A 22,016-nucleotide genomic window follows, 5' to 3' on the forward strand; every position below is an offset into this window, starting at 1 on the left:
AGGACCTGAGATGCAGAAAGAAAAAGTCTGAGGAACTGGAAATCAGCAATTCTATTTTGGCTGAATTAAATTCCTATTGGATATTCAAGCAGAGCTATCCAGGTGGCACCTGGACATACAAGTTTGGAGAAATGTCTCTTCAGATTCTTTGCCCATCTTTATTAATTAATTCATCATTCCATAAACATATTGTAAGATCATACAATGTGCCAGAACATACTGTGCTAAGAACTGGATATACAGTGGCAAGCAAAACTGTGTCCCTACCCTCATGAAGGTCATAGTCTAATTAGTTGTGGAGGGGTGGAGAGAAGAGTAAGAAATAAGCACAAAAAAAGACAGTAAGTTGTGGGCTTCCCTGGTGGTCCAGTGGTTAAGCATCCATCTGCCAGTGCAGGAGACATAAGAGACTCAGGTTCGATCCCTGGATCGGGGAGATCCCCTGGAGGAGGGCACAGCAACCCACTCCAGTATTCTTGCCTGAAGAATCCCATCGACAGAGGAGCCTGGCAGATTATAGTCCACAGGATTGCAAAGAGTCGGACATGATTGAAACAACTTAGCACGCATGCGCGGGAAGATCCCATGTGCCGCGAGGCAGCTAAGCTCGTGCACCGTAACTGCTGAGCCCACGCACTACATCTATTGCCGCCCGCGCTCCCCAACCAGAGAAACCACTGCAGTGAGAAGTCCGTGCTCCCCAACCAGAGAAACCACTGCAATGAGAAGCCCACGCGACCCAACCAGAGAAACCACTGCAATGAGAAGCCCGCCCTCCCCAACCAGAGAAACCACTGCAATGTGAAGCCCGCGCGCCCCAACCAGAGAGCAGCCCCCACCCTCGAAGCCTAGAGAAAGACAGCAACGAAAACCCAGCACAACCCCCGCAAAAGACAGTGAGTTGTTATAAGTTGTATGAAAGAAAAGAGCTATTGTAAGAGCTTGGCAGGAAGCCCCTTTCTTGGGCTTCAAGACTGGGGGAAGCTATGGAGGCAGGAGAAGCAGGGACAGAGGCCAGGGTCCTCTACAGTAGACTCGCCAGGACTCCTGCTGCAGACAGAACACAGGCCAAGGAAATCCAGTCACCACTGGATCCCCAGCTTCCTTCCAGATCCCGAACAATGTTTCAGGCTCCTTGGGGCCTGGCCTTAGGACTGCTCTTGTGACAGGCTGTTGTTGTTAAGGTGACTCAGAATTCTTTGCCCCATCACACGGGGGCAGGGAAGACAGAAAGGAGTAAGCGGGGCCTGGAGGGGCAGAGTACTTCCAGGCACTTCCTTTTATTCTGGTGCCACAAAGGGGCTCCACATTCTCCCTCCCCACTCCCCATTATGTGCCCATCAGGTGCTCTGCGACCAAAGAGAGGTAAGGAATCATGGAGGAGAGAGGTCTGACACCCCTCTGAAGGTCACTGCTCCACGAGGTCAGTGGCTGCCCGTTGGTAAGTGCAACCTGAAGACCCCTCTGCCTGGTAAAGTGACAGGGTAAGTCACTGAGGCACTGATGTGTGTGCACTGTGCTCCTTGCTGGGAATTTTTTCCTGTCCTCTGCTGAGAATGAACCCAGGCCTAAGCACTGTCTTGTCTTAGAGGAGAGTTGCCTCACCAGGCTTGAGAAAAGACTGCTTCCTTGGCTTTTGTTTTCTGGATGCTGATTGGTGGCAGGGGGTGGGGGGGGGGCGTGGAATTTCTGTATTTCTGTACAGGGGAGGAGGGAGATACTAGGACCTCTGAACCAAGAGTGTGGCTGTGCCCCCTGGAGTCCTGCAAAGGGGAGTCCTGGATGAGCACAAGGGATCTTTTGAGGATGATGAAAAGGTTGTGAAATTGGATTATGTGATGGTTGTACAACTCTGTAAACGTTAACAAAAATCACTGAATTGTACCCTTAAAACAAGTGAACTTTATGGCATGTAAATAAGGCAATGAAAAAGAAAAGGCAGGCCTGGGACCCTTGCCTCACTTCCTCACTGTGCTCCAGGTAAGGGACAGGTGGTGATGGAGGTTTGCAGGTAGAGAGGTGGGTCCAAGGAATGGAGTTCCCCAGCTGGAAAAGAGGCCACTGCTCCAGGTCAGGGGTGGGATGGGTTAGGGTTATACTGATGCAGCAGCTTCACCAGCCTTCAAGCACACACAGCAGTTCAGGCCATAATTACATCTCTGCTATAATCAGAGGGGATCCACGACTAGAGGGGCCACCTTTTCTTTTTGTAGTGTCTAAGAGCCCCGAGTCCTAGAAAGAGGATGAGATTCCTAGGAATGTTTGTCACCAACTTTCCCATTGTCCTGGTAGGATGGAGCCTTGCCATTATTTAAAGGAAATAACATGTACAGTCCACAGGGTCACACAGAGTTGGAAACAATTGATGCGACTTAGCACACACTCAGTCGACATGAATAATAGGCAGAATGCCACACCCCCACCCAAGACGTCCATACCTCCATCCCTGTGAATATGTTACACTAAATAGGAAAAGGAACTCTACATAGACAATTATGGTTATGCAACTAAAAATGGGAAGATGGTCTTGAATTAGCCAGGGGGGCCCAAAGTAATGAACCCTTTCAGAGACAGAACTTTCTCGGCTGATGGCAGAGAGCTACAACAGAAGCCAGAGACAGATTCCAAGAGTGAGAAGGAACTGATACGCTGTTCTGGCTGAGGTGGAGGGACCCACATGCAAGAACCAGGGGGAGGCCTTGGGGAGCTATGGGTGGCCCCCAGCTGACAGTCATCAAGGAAACGTGCCCTTAGTCCTACAAGGATGAGGCACAGGATTCTGCCAACCACAGATAGGAGCTTGGAAGGGGAATCAGCCCTGGAGCCTCTACAAAGAGTGCTGTCCTGTCAACACCTTGAAGCCTTGTGAGACACTAGGTGGAGAAACCAGAAACAAGCCCACCCAGACTTCTGATCTGCAGAACTGTGACCTAATCAATGGCTGCGATTGTGTTGGCCAAGTTTGTGTTCGTTTGTGACAGCAGCAACAGAAACATTCAATATAGATTTGTTATAAAACCGAGTATGAACACTGAAACTCATACCAGCCATTCTATCACCTTCCACTTCCCTACCAGGATCTAGGATATCAGAAACCCCCAAAAGCTTGAAGAATGTAAGTACTTTCTACTTCACCTTTAATGTCAGACTGTAGGCTGAGAAACCCAAGTTGTAATTCTGATTATAAGCACTGAACAGCAAATCAAGAGACCCAGGTCTTATTTTTATATCAGTGTAAGGACCTCAAGTAAATTAATCTCCCTGAATCTGTTTCCACGTCTGCAACAAAAATGAGTTGGTCCAGATGATTTTTTTTTTTTTTAAAGGTCATGTTCGCTGTAGGAACTAACACTGAGGGGCAGACATCATAATGAGCAACACACACTCATTTAGCTTAAAAGCCACCACTCTCAGCTGGTGGAGAGCTCCTCCTCAAAGTGCACTTTGTGGGAGGAGAGGGAAGCTGCTAAGGGATGCTGGGGTCCAGCCCAAGGTCACTAGTCTCGTCTCCAAAGGAGAGATGAATTGTACTGAGGGGCCAGCCAAGCCCCACTCAGTAGTTACCCTGGATGTGCCAACAATCTCCTAATGAAGACTCCTCACAAGAAGTGGTCTGGTTTAGGAAAACCTGCCACTTGTATTTGCTTCCCATCCCAGGTAACACCAGACTTCTTGGGGAGGAGAAATACTTGCTAGAAACCCTGACTGTCCTCTACCAATTTTTCACACCTCTGTTCCTAGAATGAGATCTTTCAAGTTTTGAAGAAAATAATTTGGCCACGGAGTCTGCACCTCAGTAAACTCAGTTTATTACAACAAACATTTTTTGAACAGCTGCTGTGTGCTCATTGAATTCAAGTTTGGGAGGGAAATGTTCAATTTCATTTCCATTCTCTGATTTCAGTATCAACATCTTTAGTCATGAGACTGAAATAGGAGAGATGTGGGGAGGCAAAGACCAGATTCATTACACTTAAAAACAAAGAGCTGAACAGTAGATGTGATCTACAGCCTTTTGAAAAGAAGGTGAAGGATTCATTAAGAACTGAGTATAAGCACTGAATAGCAAGTTACCAACAGCTTCTCTTTTTCCAAAGCATTTACATGCTGTCTCACATCAAGTTTACATCAACACTCTGGGTAAATTTTGATCTGCATCACTGTCCTCAATCATGGTTTTCCAAGAAAGCTACCTTCAAGCTCATGGAGAAACTAGATTTGAATGTGCAGCACATGTATTTTTCATGGACAAATTATGCAACTACATATGTGGTCAGATGTGATTAAAAATATGGTTGAACACGTATTTGCACGTTTCACGTGGTTAATAACATATCTTAGTGCCATATATTTTTAGACATTTTATCAGCTAAAATGTTACTGCTATCACTTCTCAGTGCTTATTTTAATCCTCTCTGCATATAAGCAATGACTGACCGAAATCACCAACACCAGCAATTTTCAACTTCCTCTTCAGAGGTAGGTGTGACATTGAGTCCATACATGTGATATACTCCTACAGACACATCCAGAATTATGTGCAACACTTGGCACTCAGACTACAATCTTCAACCCAAGAAGTCACGTAGTCATGTAGAAAAGAATTTTAGACATCCTTAAATTTATTATCATAAGTTTTTAAAAAAATGAATAACTAGCAAACTTTGGTATTTTATTTAGCTAGAAATTATTTGCAACAGACACCCTTTGTTTGGGACATATTTTGACACTTTGGTTGAAAAGCACTGTCCTACTATACCATAAGTGTACATGTGAAATCCCAATTCCTGAAGGCTAAAGGTGCATAGAACCAGGGAAAAAGTAGTAAGAGAGAAACACATTCTCCACACTGGGCAATGGTGGGATAAGATAAACCTGTGACACAAGTTCACTAATGAGCATTTTTCTGGAAGCAACTAATTTCCTACCTATGCTCTTTAAAGCCACTGACATCCCAGGCAGGTTTCATAGCCTGTATCTGAATTCAAAGGTGTATTTCTTTCTTGACATGTAGAAGAAAATACTCTAAACACACTTAAAATATGAAGAGGCTATGTTATCTCAACCACCATGCATGGTTCAAAGCACAGGCTCTTAGACTAGTGGTCCAGAGGTCATTTTGCCTCCCAGGGGACATTTGGCAATACTGGGACACTCTTGATATTCACAACTCAGGGAGGAAAGTGTTGATATCTCATAGGTAGAGGCCAGGGATGCTGCTAAACATACTACAATAAAGAGGACAAGTGCTCCATTCCCAACACAGAACTGTCTGAACCAAGATGCCAATAGTGCTGAGGCTGAAAAACCATGCTCTCAAGCCAACCTGCCTGGGTTTCAAATCACCTGTTACTTGTATAAGTTATTTAACATCTATGTGCTTATTGTCTTTACCTGTAAAATTAGAATAATAACAGTCTCCACCTTATTGATTTGTTGTGAGAACAAAATGACACAAAAAGGAGCTAAGAACAATGTCCCAAACAAAGCCAGAGCTTAACAAAAGTTTACTTTTGTTATCACTATATGCATTGAAAAAGACTGAGAAGAAAAACACCAAAATTTTAAAATAAGTTGCTTCTAGGTGGCCAGACCACAACTGATTTTTATTTTCATTATTCTTTTGTCTTTATATTTTCCAAATTTTCTAGAATTGTATTTGTTATTACTCTAACATCCAAAAATATTTTTAAAAGAATATAGAGGAAAGAGTCTTCCTTTGGGACATAGTGGAACCAGAAAGACCTGGATTCAGATGCTGGCTTTATTTGCTGTGGGTGGCTTTGGGCAGATTAGTTACCCTGAGCTCCAGTTTCCTGATCAGAAATTGGGTCTAGTAACGCATATCAGAGAGCGTCCATCAAGATTAAACATGACAGTCATTCAGTGCCTTGGAAATATGCTGAATGACAGGCTCCAAGATATGAGCACTTTCCAAGTTTGGCCCAGGAAAAATAAGGCTACAAACAGGGAAATATATTCATGATGGTGACTGCCCTTTTGGTTTTTAAACTGTCCTCTCATCTCAACCCACTGTTTGTCTGGACTCAGAGAAGAAATTGCACCCACACTCTGATCCTTGTCTCTATTCCTTCTACCTCCCCATGTACACATCCTAGGAAAGGATCTGATAATCTGGTGGGCAGGGCAGACTAGCAGCCAGAAGTGACTGTGAGTGAAAGGCAGGACCCAGGTATCACTTTCACAAGCTCCACGCACCCTCACTGTTCCTCTTCGTGTTTCTTCTTTAATTCCAAGCCTCCAAGCTGAAAGTGTTCTTAGCAAGGTCTCTCCTCCAGGGAAGCCTCTCCACTTTCTCTCGGTCTGCTCCTGTTCAGCTGGTTGAGAAGATTGTCCCTTTTTAGATTTGAGAGGGATGAGTGGAAACCCAAAGAGCCTTCTAGACCCAAGCCTCTTGTGTGCACAGCCCTGCTCATCTGAAGAGGCCAGCAAGCGTGCAGTTGGCAAGCAGCACCGGCCCAGCAGTAGTGTTTCCAGCAGGGCTGCTTCTTTTCCACAACTCATTCACTCCAGGCCACACTGAAGGCTGGGAGGATGCGTAGACAGGATTAAAGGACACACGGTGAAAGAAAAAAAGAAAGTGAAGTCGCTCAGTCATGTCCGCCTCTTTGTGACCCCATGGACTGTAGCCTACTAGGCTACTCTGTCCATGGGATTTTCCAGGCAAGAGTACTGGAGTGGGTTGTCATTTCCTTCTCCAGAGGATCTTCCCGAACCAGGGATCGAACCCGGGTCTCCTGCATTGTAGGCAGACACTTTACTGTCTGAACCACACCTTATCCACAAACCCTACTCTTAATGTTCTTAATGACCCTTAATCAGATGGAAAAAGAATTGCTGTTTAGTCTTAAGTCATGTCTGACTCTTTTGCATCCCCATGGACTGTAGCCTGCCAGGCTCCTCTGTCCATGGGATTTCCCAGGCAACCCATGCTTTTCCTTCTCCGGGGGATCTCCCCAACCCAGGGATTGAACTTGCAGCTTCTGCACTGGCAGGCGGATTCTTTGCCACTGAGCCACCAGGGAAGCCAAGGAAAAGAATAGAACGGGTTATATTTGTGTATGCTATCAGGAGGGGTGACTATTTTAAGCCTAGTTATTAACCTGATAACTTAAATTCAAATCCCAAGCAAACTTTAAAGATGCCCCAAGACGATCTCTTGTACTCAGGTCCTAATCACCACGGTATGGAAACGGCCGTCTGGCTCAATCAATTCTGACTCTGAAGATCCCATGGTTCTCCAGGGAGGAGTCCTGTAGGCCAGTGGGATAGGATCTTGGTGCAATGTCCCAGGGAGTGTGAGGGATGGTTGGTTAGGACAGGACAGCCTGGGGCAGGAAGTGACCTTCTCAAGACATTCTCTCTTGGCCCAAGGTGAACTATCTCAACATTGAGAGATGATGCCAGGCCAAAAAACATCAGAGGAAAATGAGACTGTTTAGGGTGCCTCCATGTAGATGTAGATACAAATATCAGGAGAAGTTCATTCTAAATGTTAAATAAAATGTCAGGGGGATTGGTAATCCCCAGGAAAAAAATTTATGGATCTTTCTTGAACTCTAGTCTGCTCCAGGGTTGGTCTGACTAGCATATGTAAATTTCAGACATAACTTTGACTGTTGCCAAGTTCTCTCCTACTACACTTTAGCCTCCTCAAAATCGTTCCCCATAAAAGCATGCAAAACAAAATAGATATGGGCCCCAAGAATGCTGTCAGAGTCTTCAGTCTTCCCATTCTTCATTCACAAGTGCAGACTGAGATGATATCATAAACAGGCCAGGTGCTAAGTGCTAGAAATCCAGAGATGGAAGAAGTGGGTCCCTTCTGTCCAGAAGCTGACTTCAGATGACTACAATAGTGTTAAGTGTACTTGTTCCAGGGAAATGTAAATTTCAGCAAGGATCAAAGGCTTAATCTAAGAACTAAAGTTCAATAAAGTTCAAGGTGTCAGGGAGACACCCTCCTCTCAAAGTGTTTTTCAGTGAAAGCCTCAAGGGAAACACCTTATACCATGAGGAATATTTCACAAATTTTGAATTCTTACCCCCTTTTCTTTCTCTCTGTTATCTTTGACCCACCCAGTAACTTCTCTAAGTTTTCCCACAGCATATAAGAATGAGATGTCATCTTTTGTCAGGGGCCAGAAGGGAAACAACACAGACCAAGAGGAAGTAAACCTTATATTTCAGATATTTTCAGAAGTTAAAAAATCCCTCTTTTTCCCATAAAACCTGAGATAATTGGCAAAAGAGAGGTCTATTCCCTGTTTTAAAGTATGATAATGTTATTTTAAAGCAATAAATCTAGTCAGTTTGATAAAGCATAGTTTGTGTTTATAATTTTAGAAGTTTTTAATCTATTTATTTTATTCTGAAAACCAGGTAAGTACTGTTAAAGATAATATGGTTAGGCTGGTCTTGTTACTAGGTCCTGAGGATGGAAGAATGTTTCTGGGTTGATTAAAAAAAAAATCAACCATGAAGTAATTTTAGATTTATTTTTTTTCCTTTAGACATCATTTGGTCACCATAGCAACACAGTGTTTTACTACCAGATATCTATATAGCACAAGGGGAAGAGAAGAACAGGCAATTACTTACTGAGTTATTTGGGGGTACAGAATGTGACTAGTGGGATAATTCAAAATTAAATACAGACTTCACTGGGGATCTGTTTTAGCCAGGGAAAACGATTCCATGTTCTAGTAGTGTCAGCTGGACAAAATCTGTAACCAAATCAACTGTTGACATCATCTGAAATAACGGAAGCAGGGAAGCAACACAGTTCAGTGGTTAAGAGCATGGACTCTGATGTCAAGTTTTTTCAGTCCAAACCCTGTTTCTCCTATTTGATTGCTGTGTGACCTTGGGAAAGTTCCTTAACTTCTCTGTGCCTTAGTTTCTTCATCTCCAAAATGTGGGTACTAATAATAACTCCCACAGAAGGTTATTATACAGATTAAATAACCGAATGTGCTTAGAATGATGCCTTATACATAGCAAGAACTTTATAAGTATTTGTTAAATAAAGACAAAATAAAATGTAAATCTGCTAGTTCCTCTCTTTGTGCTGGGTAGAAATAATCAAAGGGATCAAGATTTGAGTGCATGGCAGATTCTTTTAGCCTGTAACTCTGCAAGATTCCTTTGAGAACTTCCTGGGAGCCTTCTTGGTAGCTATTCTGAAAGATATGAGATTTGGTGGACAGCCTACCATCCCTAACAGAGAGCTGAAAACAATCACAAGCACTCCTGGTATCAGGGACATCAGAAGGAAGATGATCACACAGCACAAAGAAACAGCATGCTAGCCCACTCAGACTCCCTCAGCCACAGCCAATAACCTTTGGGAACATGGACACAGAATAAGCAGCTGAAAAAGGATGAAACAGGATTTGATTGTAGTGACATATGAAATCTGGCTGGTGTCAGTAATATTATTTTTTCCCTCTTTCCAGGATTCAAAGGAAAAAAAAAATCTGTTTCAGCAATGAGTGCTTTGTTTTATTCATTATCACTGTATACAATGTCCATCTCATTTTTCTTCAACAGGCAGTTACTGTGGTGAATTATGCATTTTATAGAACTACCTAGGCATCTTTTCTGGACCTGTGACAAATCAAAAGCCCCTAACCAGCATGTAAGCCAAGACAAAATCACCAAATGGCCTGGAAAACAGAAGGTATCATATCCTCTGAGCCAAATTTCAGCCACGAAACCGCGGGGTCTCTAGCACATACCTTCATCTGGACTTGATTTCAGAGACGGTCTCCTTGGGTCTTCGTGGTCAGGATCAGCCCTTGCAGAGGAGTTTGGAGGATGCCATAAACCACCACAGAAGCTTGGGAACACAGTCATATCTGTCCTCTGCCTTCCCCTTGGCTCACAGCCTGCTTCCTGGTGGGAAGACAAGATGACGCTGTGCAGGGGTGACTGTTAAACCATCTTCCCGCCCCCAGCCCCACTCTCCCGGCGCCCCTCCCTTCTCCTTTCCTGGGCTCTGGAATGTGTCACATGGGAAATGGATCATGTGGCTCACGAGGAGAATGTGGCCAGCTTCTCTCTCCCTTCCCCCTCACTTTTCCTTTCAGGAGCACAGAGGCAGAAATCTCCGACCTGATTGGCTCAGACCAAAAATCTCCATATGAAAAGGGGAAGATTCAACCATCCAAACCTCTAGTTACTTCGCCACTTTCTTTTTTATTTCTCATCTGAACATTTTATCCTGGACATGCAGAATTGCTTGGAAGGGAAGGAAAGGATGCTTTCTCCCCGGGCCCTCCCTTTCTTTCTTGTCATCCATACCCTAAGTTGGAATGGTGTTCCCTAAGCTCCCTCCAGAGCCCCCTTGGCACATCTGACAAAAATCAAGTGTTCAGCACCACGGACAGCATTATACCCCCTCAGCAGTGCTCATTCGTCTACTTCACTCTCGGGTAAATACAACTATTTAAAAAATATTTCCCTGAGGTTTTGTGTCTAAATATACACCTGGCCATATATAAGTAGGACTCCAACTTCCCCTACTGTCAACTTACTTTTATAAACACAAATATAATTTTTACATATCATCAAATGTCTACCTTCCCACCCCCATCCCACCACCCATCCACACTCTTGAAACATGCTCCATGTTTTGGGGGTGGAGAGGAAATTCTCATTACACAGTTTATCATATGCCCATATATCTATGCTCACAGGCACAACCACAGAAATATGTAGGTTTCCTGAGTGTGTATGTTCAGATGTCCTTAGCCCCATCCCTAGGCCTCAGGCAGGGCTGAGTTAAGAGGCAGAGAGCGAGTCTGGTAGGAGCTGTTTTGTGCAGGGTCTTTCCTGCTTCGCTGACGTCCTGGTTGCCATGGTGCTAGGCAACTGCTGAAGGGGATGACTGCGTTCAGAACCAGTCACCATGGGACCCTGCTGACTAAAGAAAGGAAGAGGGAACAGAACTGAATTGCAGAGGAGGACTTTCAATTAGCATTTTCAGAGCCAAATTTACCTAATGGGCCCCTTCTTTACTGAATTGTTACTGACCCTAAATCTTGAAAGGATTCTAGGAATTAGTATGGACACTGTGATGGTAACTCCTTCCACCCTTCACTGCTTCTTTCCTTAAAAATCTATTTAGGTGCAACAGAATGAAAATGCCAGCTTCACAGAAGGACTGTGGTGTGCCATCAGAAAGCAGGGTTGGGGTGGGGGGGTGGAGGGGGTGGAGGGGTGGAAGAACACCGGAAACATACTTCTCAGGTTGCGGCTTCTGACTTTTATGAGGCCATTCATCTAGATCTAACAGGCTTAAGTGGGAGATACACTAGACCTACACCTGAACTAGGAACAATTGTGCATGCTTTATGAATTTACAGGAGAAAAGATAAATATTGTTAATTGTGACTTGTTGGATTATTTTAAATAAAAATAAATTTGAATAAAAAGGTCAATCCCTTGCATAACATTTGGACTATCCCAAGTTAGGAACTGAATCTATACATTTGTCTCTTTAGGTATACATATAACCTGTTTGTTTCTAACTCAGAATTCTAAGCATGGCAATTCTGAATATTGTATTTCTTTGGGGGGGTTCAGGTAGAAATACTGACTTTCAATGTGCAGTAAGGCAAATTCTGTTAAGAAAAGAGGTAGCATAGAGGAGCCCCAGTGTAATTTCATGACCTGAAGCTCTTTCCTGGCCTAATGTCCATAGCTTAAGACATGTTTACTTCTTTTATTCTAGGATAAGAATCAAGTTAATTCTAGTTTTTCTATGTAAGGCTCAGAGAAATTCAACTCTGTTAATTCTAACACTGGTCCCTTTAAGAAAATTAATTTATCAGGAAAGCTGGACATGTGTTTGAAGAAATTCTTAAGAGAGTCAGTCAGATGGTAACTTAATATCATCTCTCTTCTCTCAGTGAATAATAAGAATAATAATAACAGCAATGACAACAGAACCAGCTAATTATTTATCATGAGCCATGATTTCATTTTATCCTCCTATCCAACCAGAGAAAAACTTAACTGTATTTTTCTCATTTATTTAATAGACTCCTTGGAGGTTTAGCCTGACTTGGTAAAAGAAATTATCGTATTTTTAATAAAACATTCATCACACTGGTAAAAAAAATATTGGGAGTGGGGTGATGTATTATGTTTCTCAGCAAATTATGGTGGCTCAGACGGTAAAGATTCCGCCTATAGTGCAGGAGACCTGGGTTGGATCCCTGGGTCAAGAAGATCCCCTGGAAGAGGGCATGGCAACCCACTCCAGTATTCTTGCCTGGAGAATCCCCATGGACAGAGGAGCCTGGCGGGCTATAATCCATGGAGTGGCAAAGAGTTGGACATGACTGAGCACATCCAACCATAAGACAGGTACTGTTATTAACATTCCTGTTTTACAGACAAGGAAACTTAGGGAGGAGAAGTAATATGCCCACATCCACACCACTAGTTAGTATAGGAGCTAGGACTTGGGACTATTTAGTCTAACTTCAGAGCAGGTACACTATACTATACTATTCTATATCATAAATAATGGATTCATTTAAAGTAACATCAATTTAATGTGACTGATGTGATTCAGTACTATAGGCCTTTGACAGAAGAAATCAGAAAGACTGCTTTAAATCATTTGAGAGCAAAAAAAGATCAAATTATTCATTCTTTTTAGAATGACTGCACATGTACATCATAGCTTAATGATAAAATAATAAAAACAATTTCATAAGGAATAATAATCTGAAATATTATTAATAATAGCTATAAAATGCTATGTAATATGTGAATTACATTAAAATACTATATTTATAATCATCAAACTTATTCCCAGCATTTTTGAAGAAAGTAGACAGTCGTCTTCCATCCAACCCATAAAATCCCATAATATTTGTGTAACTGGGGTCATATTTTGAAAATAATTTATGTGATTTTTTTTTCTCCTCTGCCTGCCTGGGGAATCAATTTCCTTGGGGACAGGGAATGTGGCACTCTTTGGAGTTACCAAAGTGATGGGAAAAAAAGAAGGAATAAATATTCAGCTTCCAAAATTTAAAACAGGAGTGTACAGCAAGACAATAGGCTTGAAATCCAAGCTACTGTTTTGAAAGCCATTCTCAAAATTTCTTTGTCTGTCATCAAACAAATATGGAAGACTTTGCTCAGATTGTCTGGTACCATAGAGCAGGCCTTCAGGCTGGGGCAGGCAAAAATTTTCCAAAGGGTCCCAAAGTCTGTAGCCAGTTCTATGAGAATTAATTTTTAGATCCTTAACTTCCACAAACTGATCTTCCTATGAACTGGTGCAGTCAAAATATCATGCTGGTTCTTGATTCCCATCTGGAAATTTTTCTTCCCTTTTACCACAGACTGGTGAACCTCTCACCCACCTCTATGTCAAATCCTACCACGGTCAATTGCCTGGGAGCCAAGCAAAAGAAACAACTGGAAACATTGAGGATGCTATTGAGATATTAGTGAACTTGGTAACTGAGTTAACACATCCTTTTAAAAAAAAAAGCTTTCCAACTGCTTTAAACAAAGCTGATACCAATGGTATTTTTCAGAGAACTAGAACAAATAATTTCACAATTTGTATAGAAATACAAAAAACCTCGAATAGCCAAAGCAATCTTGAGAAAGAAGAATGCAACTGGAGGAATCAACCTGCCAGGCTTCAGTCTCTACTACAAAGCCACAGTCATGAAGACAGTATGGTACTGGCACAAAGAGAGAAATATAGATCAATGGAACAAAATAGAAAGCCCAGGATAAATCCATGTACCTATGGACACCTTATCTTTGACAAAGGAGGCAAGAACATACAATGGAGAAAAGACAATCTCTTTAACAAGTGGGGCTGAGAAAACTGGTCAACCACTTGTAAAAGAATGAAACTAGAACATTTTCTAACACCATAAAATAAACTCAAAATGGATTAAAGATCTAAATGTAAGACCAGAAACTATAAAACTCCTAGAGGAAAACATAGGCAAAACACTCTCTGACATAAACCACAGCAGGATTCTCTATGACCTACCTCCCAGAATACTGGAAATAAAAACAAGGATAAACAAATGGTACCTAATTAAAATTAAAAGCTTCTGCACAACAAAGGAAACTATAAGCAAAGTGAAAGGACAACTTTCAGAATGGGAGAAAATAATAGCAAATGAAGCAACGGACAAAGAATTAATCTCAAAAATAAACAAGCAACTCCTGCAGCTCAATTCCAGAAAAATAAAAGACCCAATCAAAAAGTGGGCCAAAGAACTAAACAGGCATTTCTCCAAAGAAGACATACAGATGGCTAACAAACACATGAAAAGATGCTCAACATCACTCATTATCAGAGAAATGCAAATCAAAACCACAATGAGGTACCATTACACGCCAGTCAGGATGGCTGCTATCCAAAAGTCTACAAGCAATAAATGCTGGAGAGGGTGTGGAGAAAAGGGAACCCTCTTACACTGTTGGTGGGAATGCAAACTAGTACAGCCACTATGGAGAAGAGTGTGGAGATTCCTTAAAAAACTGGAAATAGAACTGCCATATGACCCAGCAATCCCACTGCTGGGCATACTGAAGAAACCAGAATTGAAAGAGACACGTGTACCCCAATGTTCATCGCAGCACTGTTTATAATAGCCAGGACATGGAGGCAACCTAGATGCCCATCAGCAGATGAATGGATAAGAAAGCTGTGGTATATATATATACAATGGAATATTACTCAGCCATTAAAAAGAATACCTTTGAATCAATACTAATGAGGTGGATGAAATTGGAGCCTATTATACAGAGTGAAGTAAGCCAGAAAGAAAAACACCAATACAGTATACTGTACTAACACATATATACAGAATTTAGAAAGATGGTAACGATAACCCTGTATGCGAGATAGCAAGAGAGACACAGATGTATTGAACAGTCTTTTGGACTCTGTGGGAGAGGGTGAGGGTGGGATGATATGGGAGAATGGCATTGAAACATTTAAATTATCATATGTGAAGTGAATCGCCAGTCCAGGTTCGATGCATGATACAGGGTGCTCGGGGCTGGTGCACTGGGATGACCCAGAGGGATGGGATGGGGAGGGAGGTGGGAGGGGGGTTCAGGATGGGGAACACATGTACACCCATGGTGGATTCATGTCAGTGTATGGCAAAACCAATACAATGTTGTAAAGTAAAATAAATAAATAATTTAAATTAAAAAAAAATAAAAAAACAAAGCTGAAAGCAAACCACTATCCAATTGTCCACTGAGAGATTCATTAAAACAGTTCTCTTAAAGAAAACTCTATTTACAAAAGAATGCCAGCTAATAAATGCAGAATATAATAGTTAGAACACCATTTTTGCAGGCCCCAGTGTAAGAAATGATTCAGGCAAGGACCACAACAGATATTCAAACTAGGAGATGAAAAGTTGTTGGGAACAGGTTGTTTGTAGATTATTTACAAACTTTCAATGGTGAGACTGGGAGAGGGGGTCATCATCTTAACCAAGTGACCAAATTTAGCATCACTAACAATGGTGGGCCACCGTCCATAGGGTAGCAAAGAGTCAGGCATGACTGAGCACACATACAACAATGGGACAACCTGAAATTAGTGTCTAACATAAAGCAATGTAACCTACTCAACATTACTCATGAAGTATTCTTTCCAAAAAACATTTATCTGAATATAATCAAACCTCTATACAGTGTGCCTCTCGGGGAGGGGAGTGGGGTGGGGGAAGCGGTGGTTGGAGAAACAAATCAAAGACATTATAAGAAAAAAATCAACCAAATTGAGAACACAGAATATTCTGCAAGAGAACTAGTCTGGACTTATCAGAAGGTCATTGTTTTAAAATAAGAAGGGTGAGCTGTGACAGATTTAAGAGACTAAAGAAAACCAATTGCAAAGCACGTAATTTGATGAAATGTTGACTGAGGAGGGAGAGTTAGTATAAAATAGCTCTAAAATATTTTGGGGACAATTGGGGAAATTTGTCTTGTGATTTGTATTAGATGGTGTCAGGAAATCATTATTTCTATTGGGTGTGAGAAAGGAATTGTAGTTAATGGATGGATTTTCTTATACTTAAAGGAGATGTTGAAGAATTAAGGATGAAAGGTCAAGATGAATTCAAGTTACTCACATGTGGTTAAACAAGAAAATATACGTACATACATAATCAGAAAAGGAAAGTAACAACTGGCGAATCTAGGTGAAGAGTGTGTGGGTGTTTACTGTACTGTACTTTCAACTCTGTTGTCTGAATGAAAATGGAAAGTAATAAATTCTGCTCTGTGGTGGACAAGGACATGCCACACAGAGAGTAAGAGTCTCTCCCTCTAGATCTCAGGTTCAGAGAGAAAGAGATAAAGAAGAATAAAGCAGCCAGTCACTGGACCTGACTCCTTCTAGACCTAAGAAGGATATGAGCGTATTCATTTTCTCTTGGTGACTCTTTCAAATTATTGGAAACAATGGCTTCAAACAACAAAAATCTACTGTCTTATGGTATTGTAGGTCAGAAATTCAACATGGGTCTTAGAGCTCAGATTATGGTGACAGCAGGGCCGTGTTCTCTTCTGGAGGCTACAGAAAAGAGAATCTGTTTCCATGCTGCCTACATCCTTTGGCTCTTAACTCCCTTACTCCATCTTTGAAACCAACCATCTTGTATCTCTTTAACCATTACTTCACAGTCAGAAAGTAACCATTCCAGAGTCACTCCCTGTGACTCTGACCTCAGACTGGAAAGTCACTAGATTGGATCCTCGAGATAATCCAGGATAATCTCCCCTCTCAAGGCCTTAACTTAGTCATATCTACAAAGTCCCTTTTACCCTGGAAGGTAACATATTCACAGGGTCTGAGTATTAGGGTGAATATCTATAGGTGTCCTAACTCTGTGTACCACAGTAAGTTACCTCCACGTTGAGAGGAGCACTCAGGGCAAGAGATCTCTGCTTTTGCTCCCCTCTGGAGACAGCTGCCAAGGCCCCTCACACCTCTTTCTGAACTTTGCATGGCCATTTGGGCCAATGGCAAATTTTCTACAGCGTACACAGGCATACAGAGCAGCTGACCATCCCAAGAGTTTCCTGTTCCTTTGAAGCATGGATGTTAAACTAACAGCCATAGGACCTGCTGTGGTCAGGTGAGGTGACTCGATAGCAAGAGCCAAGGAGAAGCAGAGTTGCTAAGGGGGAGAGGCTGTTCCTCCCTGGGAGATTTGCCTGAAGCCAAAAATGGGCCACGAATTCATGATATCCAGGCTTCAGCATCACAGGCCAGCAGGTTCCCCAGTGATCAGGCCAGGAAGGGGCATCATGCAAAAACCCTGCCAGTGCACACAGTAGGTCCAGAACGAAGCCTACTCACGAGTCCACAAGGGTGTATCTATTGCCCCTCCCCACCCTTCATACACATGGATGTTATCATCAGAGATGATGTCAGGACCTCCTTGGGAAACATTATGAAACAGGACACATTTTTATTCAAAGGAGACTTATGCTACTTAAAGGAACCACTTAAATAATGAAATTGATTGAACTATATTTGAGACTGAACTGGACACTTAGTTGGTTTTTCTGTAATCGAACAGTTTGGATGACTTTAAAATATGACCACAAATTCTTTGATATGCCTCCCTTCAAATGGTGACATCTAATAATATTTCTCTTGAACATGGGCCATCCTTACAACCTGTTTCCAGTTAAAATGATGTGGTAGAAGTGATTCTCTGTAATTTCTGTGGCTAGATCATCGCAAGGACAGTTTCTGCCTGGCTCTCTCCCTCTTGGATGACTCATTCTTGGGGAAGCCAGCCACCATGTCATAAGGACACTAATGCTGTACTGTAAAGAGGTCCATGCATGGAAAACTGAGGCCTCTCACCAACCAGTGCCAACTAGCAACAGGACAGGGAGCCACCCTGATATCAGATCCTCCAGCCCTAGTCAAGTGACTGCAGTCCAGATGACATCTTTTTTTGTTGTTGTTCTGCTGGGTCTTCACTGCTGCACATGGGCTTTCCCTAGTTGCAGCAAGGGAGGGCTAATTTCCAGCTGTAGTGCATTGCGATGGCTTCTCTTATGCAGAGCACAGACTCTAGGGTGTGCGAACTTCAGTAGTTAATGGCATATAGGCTTAGTTACTCTACGTTGCGGTGGAGAAGGAAATAGCAACCCACTCCAGTATTCTTGCCTGGAGAATCCCACAGACGGAGGAGCCTGGTAGGCTGCAGTCCATGGGGTCACAAAGAGTCAGACACGACTGAGTGACTTCACTTCACTCACTTCATACTTTCTCACTGGAGAAGGAAATGGCAACCCACTCCAGTATCCTTGCCTGGAGAATCCCATGGACAGAGGAGCCTGGCTGGCCATGGTCCATGGGGTCACAGAGAGTCAGACATGACTGAAGTGACTAAGCATGCATGCACTTTATGTTGTGGAATCTTCCTGGACCAGGGATTGAACTCATGTCCCCTGCATTGGCAGGTGGATTCTTATCCACTGTACCACTAAGGAAGTCACAGACAACATCCTGACTGCAACTTTGTGAGATCCCAGGCCAGAACTACCTGGTTAAGCTGCTCCCAAATTCCTCACCCACAAAAATGATAAGGTAATGCTTATTATTAAGTTCCTAAGTTTGGGGGAATTTTGTTATGCAATAATAGATAACATACCCACATGAAAACTCTAGAAAACAATGAAGAGAACTACTTTTTCTTGGCATATTTGAGCAGTAGTGAGTTAAAAAGTGTCCCTGCTGCATTTGTGTGTGTTCCTGTTGTGGAAAATTATGGTTTTATTAATCCAAGGGCAGGAGGAAAGGGAGAACACAACTAGCCACATTAGAGAGCTATCTAAGGGGAAATAAGAAAGCCACTGGGGTGGAGGTAGATTTATTATAATGATTCTGAAGAACTGCAGGGAACTCAAGAACAGGAAGTGGTAGTGACACCAAAGATGGGACTAAAGTAAGGGACAGAAAGCTGTCAGAGCTGAGATAGCCACCGACTCCATCTCTTTCTCTCTTGAGGCTACAAGACCTATTCTCTCCCATTTTCTCTCTCTTAATTAACAGCATTCACCTGCTTCTCTTTTGCAATCACCTTGTTCCGATTACTAACGCACAAATGGTGGCCTCAGCTCTGTGCAAGTTACATGACCTTACAAAATTCAAAGCTTGTATCTAAATGAACCAGTCTCAATTAAAACAGAATTACAATATGATGCAGCAAGCCTACTTCTGAGTATACTGTTGTTGTCTCGTTGCTCAGTCATGTCTGACTCTTTGCAGCCCCATGAACTAGAACCCCCCAGGCTCATTTGTCCATAGAATTTTCCAGGCAAGAATACTGGAGTGGGCTGCCATGCCCTCCTCCAGGGGATCTTCCCGACCCTGGGATCAAACCCATGTCTCCTGCGTTGGCAGACAGATTCTTTACCACTCAATTTAGTTCAGTTTAGTCGCTCAGTCATGTCCAACTCTTTGTGACCCCATGAATCGCAGCATGCCAGGCCTCCCTGTCCATCACCAACTCCCAGAGTTTACTCAAACTCATGTCCATCGAGTCGGAGATGCCATCCAGCCATCTTATCCTCTGTTGTCCCCTTCTCCTCCTGCCCCCAATCCCTCCCAGCATCAGGATCTTTTCCAATGAGTTAACTCTTCGCATGAGGTGGCCAAAGTACTGGAGTTTCAGCTTCGGCATCAGTCCTTCCAATGAACACCCAGGACTGATCTCCTTTAGGATGGACTGGTTGGATCTCCTTGCACCAAGGGACTCTCAGGAGTCTTCTCCAATACCACAGTTCAAAAGCATCAATTCTTCGGCACTCAGCTTTCTTCACAGTCCAACTCTCACATCCATACATGACCACTGGAAAAACCATAGCCTTGACTAGACGGACCTTTGTTGGCAAAGTCATGTCTCTCCTTTTTAATATGCTATCTAGGTTGGTCATAACTTTCCTTCCAAGGAATAAGCGTCTTTTAATTTCATGACTGCAATCACCATCTGCAGTGATTTTGGAGCCCAGAAAAATAAAGCCTGACACTGTTTCCACTGTTTCCCCATCTATTTGCCATGAAGTGATGGGACCAGATGCCATGATCTTAGTTTTCTGAATGTTGAGCTTTAAGCCAACTTTTTCACTCTCCTCTTTCACTTTCATCAAGAGGCTTTTTAGTGCCTCTTCACTTTCTGCCATAAGGGTGGTGTCATCTGCATATGTGAGGTTATTGATATTTCTCCTGGCAATCTTGATTTTAGACACCTGGAAAGTCCACTTCTGGGTATATACCTAAAGGAAATAAAATCACTGTCTAGAAGAGATGTCTGCATTCCCATGTTCATGGACATATCATTCACAATAGCCAAGATATGTGGAAACAATGTGTCTGTTGACAGATGAATGAGTAAAGAAAATGTGATACACAAATACACCCCCCCCCCCACACACACACCCACACACACTGGAGTATTATTCAACCTTAAAAAAGAAAATCCTGCCATTTGTGACAACATGGATGAACCTTACATTAAGTGAAATAAGCCAGACACAGGAAGACAGATACTGCATGATCTCATTCATATGTGGAATCTAAAAAAGTTAAATTCATAGTAACAGTGAGTAGAATAGTGGTTACCAGGGCTTCCGGATTTCACTACAGGGAGAGATACTAGTCAAGGGTACAAAGTTTCAATTATAAGGTAAACAAGTTTTCGAGATCTTATATACATATAGCATGTTGACTATAGTTAATAACAGTATATACTTGAAATTTACTGAAAGGGATTTCAAGTGTTCTCACCACAAATACAAAAATGGTAACTATGTGAGATGGGGTATTATTTAGCCTGACTGTGGTCATAACAAGGTACATCACAATGTACATATATCACATCACATTGTATAACTTAAAGATATACAACTTTTATTTGTCAGTCATTCTTCCATAAAGCTGGGGAGAAAACATATGACCCAGTCTCTCAATATTCTGATCCAAATTCTTAGGAGGCAGTAAGTTTGACTCAGCTCAAGGACACCAAGGAGATCAAACTAGTCAATCCTAAAGGAAATCAACCCTGAATATCCATTGGAAGGACTGATGCTGAAGCTCCAATACTTTGGCCACCTGATGCAAAGAGGCAACTCATTGGAAAAAGACCCTGATGCTAGGAAAGACAAAGGGAAGGAGAAGAAGAAGGCGATGGAGGATGAGATGGTTGGATGGCATCACTGACTCAATGGATGAGTTTAAGCAAACCCCAAGAGATAGTGAAGTACAGGGAAGCCTGGCTTGCTGTAACTCATTGGGTTGTAAAGAGTGAGACATGACTGAGTGACTAAACAACAATAACAAAGTCAGATATAAAGTGGATCAAATCAGCTGGAGGCACTGGGATGGAGCAGAGTTCTTGTACTTCTCCCTCAACTCTCTCTAACAGAACTGGCAAATTTTATAAAGTGGAAGGACAAGGAAAGCGAGGAAGCAATTGACAGAGGAAATGACTGACATCTTAGTGTGTATTTTTTTTTTAATTCCATGAACTCTCCACTGCTGAGCCTGCCAATAACCATAATATCCTGGCATCAATAACGGAAGTAGTATGGTGGTTTCAACTTCTGAATTACTTATATCTCTAGAAACCTACAAGAAAGTACCCTTTCTCTTAGAAATTCAAATTCCTGACCCACACCTTGCCATCCCTCCCAGTACAAGTGATTGTCTACTCACTGAAAGGCTACAAAAACACACTTGATTCTCACTATTCTCATTTGAAAGTACCGACAGCACCACTTGTGTAGTCAGAGCAGTGATTCTCAACCTTGGCAGTAAAATGAGGAGCTTTAAAAAAATACTAATATCTGGGTTCCACTTCCCGAGATTCTGATTGAATTGTCACAGATAAAGCCTGAGCACTAGGACTTTCTAAAGCTCCCCAGATGATGCTAATGTGCAGGCAAGGTAAAGA

The 22,016-nt window shown here is 42.4% G+C and overlaps 1 protein-coding gene across 3 annotated transcripts in view; it reads right to left on the reverse strand.

The window, feature by feature from the left end:
- The window catches only part of GPR19 (G protein-coupled receptor 19), a 36,957-nt gene that overhangs the window by 12,837 nt on the left and 2,104 nt on the right, over positions 1–22,016 (reverse strand). For all 3 annotated transcript variants that reach the window (XM_061125039.1, XM_061125040.1, XM_061125041.1), the window contains one exon: positions 9,762–9,918. The gene's annotated coding sequence lies outside the window, so the exon portion shown is untranslated. The remainder of the gene's footprint in view (positions 1–9,761; positions 9,919–22,016) is intronic.

Source organism: Dama dama, chromosome 22, assembly GCF_033118175.1.
Source record: "Dama dama isolate Ldn47 chromosome 22, ASM3311817v1, whole genome shotgun sequence".
NCBI lineage: Eukaryota > Metazoa > Chordata > Mammalia > Artiodactyla > Cervidae > Dama > Dama dama.